Raw genomic sequence first — 3873 nt, forward strand, 5'->3', positions numbered from 1 at the left:
TTTTGAGTTAATAAATCGAAATTTCGAGTTAATATGTCGAAATTTTGAGAAAACAACTCTTCCATATAACGGGCTTCCATACTTACGCCTGCATATTTGTTAAATACAAACAAAATTATAGCAAAAGTGCTGCCACGTGTCTGGCCAGAAAGAACTGTTTATTTGGTAGTTCAATGAAAGGCTTCAGGTAGTCAAGAGTGAGGAAAAAATTGCGTTCATGTTTGCAGTTTTTTCTTGTTAAACATTATTTGAAATTAAATAGAACAAAGAAAACACTACATTTTAGGAAACATTAGTGGGTGTTTTCTTGTTTGTTTTCTTGTACTACTTGAACACTAAAGTGGCCCTCCAGTGAGATGACGGTGCCAGAAGTGGCCCCAGGCTCATTTGAGTTTGAGACCCCGGGTGTAAGATGTCACGTGTTGTTGTTTATGGGATCATATTAGAAGCTAGAAGCTCCTGATGCGTTAAACCTTTGCACGTCTTTTGAAAAACTAAAAAAGTTCAGATATGGGACACTTTGCGTTACCAAGAGAATTCTTCTCAGTTTAGCTCCTTAGAAGCAAATGGTTTTTTTGTGGGGTTTTTTTTTTAAAAAATGTTTTATTTTTTATGGATTGTTCATACTTCTCAGTTAAACCCAAGATCAAAATGTGCGCGTGTTTCCTCAGGGTGTGGTGCTATTCATCCATCTACATTGGTCTGGTGAGAATTACCCAGGTTTGGAGCTACTGTGTTGCTCAAAGTGCAGAAAAATGCATTTGAAACACTATCTGGTTATGTCTCTCTCCACAACTCATGTGGTCATCTGTTTCTATGCAACTCACTCCCCTCCAAAGGTTGGGGTGTGGCCAGCTAACATGAGGGCGGTCACCATCAGTGCTGACGTTCTGTCTCGCTGTCCCACCACAAGCGTCTCATCGCAGATAAATGCATGCTCCCTTTGGCACGGTGGTGCAGTTGGCAGGTGTAGTTTCATAAGGAGAAGAAACGGCTCACAACAAGATTTCTGGAAACAAATGTTGTTACTTTCTTTATTCCGATATATTTTTTCATAGGCATAGTGCCACTTAGTTCCATTATATTGAAGAGGAGTCAGACATGTTTACGCCACATGTCTCTGAAACCTTTTAGATGGATAAGCAGCAACTACAGAGGAAAAACATGGAAATCAGAGTTTGCCGTCAATCATTCCTTTGTTTTTTGTTAATATGCATAAAAAAATACTGAAGAGGAAATTCTCCAAACACAGAAAAGTAGATCCTGAGTCCTGAGTGGTTAACCCCGTGTTCAGCGCCTCAAACCTCCCTCCTGCCGTTTGTCCAATCTGCCGAGTCTGTGGGCGTGTGTGCGGCTCTGTCAATATCGCCCGTGACGGTTCCTATGCCGCCCCGCTGATGGGGATTAAACATTCATCATCATGTTTATTAATGACCAGCAGGCATCAGGGGTCTCCAGGCTGTCACACACATGCTGCAGACAAGCTAAAGCTCACGATTTCTGGCACTTTCTCTCAAGAACTTGCACACAGAATAATAAACACACAGCTACCTGCAAAGGTGGCTTAAATATTCATGAACCCCTCCCTTTGTTGTTGCTTGTTTTCAAGCGTTTTTGATGGTTAGAAGTTCTCGTGTGTGCAGCTATCGATCCACTGGCCTGTTAAAGAGTTAAAGAACAGATTTTGTGTCTCTCTGGAGCGCCAGCCTCTCCCATGGGTGGAGGGATGGACTGAGAACATCTGCGATGGCCGACTCCTGCAGAGACACACCAGTGTGTGTGTGCAGGGTTGAGTGGTCTGTTACCTATAGAAGCTTTAGAGGAAGCGCACTCCCAGTTTATTTCTTCCTTTCTCTCTCAAATAGACATGTAGTCATTTCTAAGCAGGCGGCTGCGCAGGCAGAAACCAAGCTGCCATTTTTATTCAATAAAAGCAGCTGTGTGGCTGAAAATCCTTTGAGTTTATTTGCATCTCTGCATTTTAACCATTTTCATCATTCACTCTTCAACTCGGAGACTCGGAGATGTGCCCTCCTCTTAGGTGATGCTCATAAAAACGACATACTTTGCACCACAGCCTCTGCAAATGAAATGATAAATGAGTGATGAGCAGAAGCGCACTGATGCTGCACTGCTCACATCCTGCCGTCTCATTCTGTGTGGTTGAGCGTCTCCCTCAATACCTTCATTATTATTGTGCTCTGCTGCCTCCCCTTATCCTTTTTTTTACTCCTTTGGCCAGTCGTGTCTCATTTTACTTCTCTGCAGCTCCATCTTTGTGCTCCACTCTCCATTCTCCCCAGTGAAGCGTGTCACAGTCTGGTCAGATTTCTTGGTAACGGAGCCTCTCAGTGGGAGATGCTGCCCAGATCATAAAACTCGCTTAAAATATAGTTTGTAAAGCTGTGCATTGTGTGAGTGAGGCTGAAGAGCAAACTAAGGAAACTGATCTCAAACAAAGTCAGGCTTTTAGTGGAAAAAATAGCAGTTGGCTGGTTTTTGGACCGGTTTAAATATAAACAGAGATTTTAAAATGATTTCATATTCTTAGTAGATCTGAACTGGAAAAACAGAACAGGTAGAAGGCTGGCGTTTAGAAAGAAAATGCTGGCATTAACCAAATATTCATAGAAACAACAACAAAAACTGATATATACACACTCTGGCCACTTTATTAGGGACACCTTTCTAGTACACGCACAAACGATTCCTGAGAATTTGTTGGTTACGTCCAAGATGTGAATCTCCCGTTCCACCACATCCAAAGGGGCTCCGCTGGATTGAGATCTGGTTACTGTGGAGGCCGTTTGAGGACTCGGTGTCATTTTCAAGAAACCAGTTTGAGATTATTTGAGTTTTGTGACATTATCTTGCTGGATACCTGGTGTGTGTCCTTTTATGACCATACATATGAAGGGATGGACATGGCAAACTTACATACATGCTTCCCTTAGCTAGTATTACTAGAGAACACTGCATACATTTTCATTATTATGCAGATGATATCCATCTTTATTTATCCATGAAGCCAGATGATACAATAAAGAGATTTCCTGCTTCTAAATTCAGATCAAACTGAGGTTGTTGTTCTCTGCTCTAAAACCCTCAGAAATACACAATCCAACCAGATGACATCACCTTTCCCTCCAAAAACTCTGCGGCGGGCCTTGGAGTCGTTTTTTGACCGCCTCTCAGAATGATGCTGAAAAACTACTTTGTGCATTTATCACTTTTCTCCCATATTAATGTCTCTTTATTGGCTCACTGTTAAATTCAGGTTCACATTTAAAATCCTTCTCCTCACAAGGCCAAGCTCTGTAATAATAACAATCAAGCCTCATCTTATCTTGAAGACCTCGTACCACATGACCTCATGTTTGTCTTTTTCAGACTGTCCTCTGTAAACAGAGATGGTTGTTTAGGAAAATCCCAGTAGATCAGCAGTTTGTAAAATACTCAGACCGCCCGTCTGCGCCACGTGCATTCATTCAGTCTGAACTTCAGCAGGCTGATGTAACCATGTCTACATGCCTAAAGTCAATGAGTTTCTGCTACGCGATTGGTTGATTAGATGTGTAGAAATATCAATGCTATAAAAAAGTAATATCACAATTAATACTCAAAGGCTGTCCTTTAATTTTATAATAACTGCTGTATTTGCTTTCAAAACATTGTAGTTTACTATGTTATCTTGACTGAAGGGGTTTAATGAATATTAAGCATTAAGAAAAAGTGAAATATATGAAAGCTACCTTTCAGGCTATAGCTCTAACCTCCACCAATCAGAGGAAGGCAACACTTAAAGCAAAGAAGGCACATGAATCCCTGCTTGATCGCTCTCTTGATTGCTGGAGCGTTTTACAGACGACCGTG

General features: G+C 41.4%; 1 protein-coding gene across 1 annotated transcript in view; it reads left to right on the top strand.

The window, feature by feature from the left end:
- The window catches only part of scaf8 (SR-related CTD-associated factor 8), a 33826-nt gene extending 30359 nt beyond the window's left edge, over nucleotides 1–3467 (top strand). The window contains exon 21 of the mRNA XM_005738987.2: nucleotides 3110–3467. The gene's annotated coding sequence lies outside the window, so the exon portion shown is untranslated. The remainder of the gene's footprint in view (nucleotides 1–3109) is intronic.
- Nucleotides 3468–3873: the final 406 nt, after the last annotated feature.

This window comes from Pundamilia nyererei, unplaced genomic scaffold (genome assembly GCF_000239375.1).
Source record: "Pundamilia nyererei isolate P.nyererei 1_Seehausen unplaced genomic scaffold, PunNye1.0 scaffold00088, whole genome shotgun sequence".
Taxonomy (NCBI): domain Eukaryota; kingdom Metazoa; phylum Chordata; class Actinopteri; order Cichliformes; family Cichlidae; genus Pundamilia; species Pundamilia nyererei.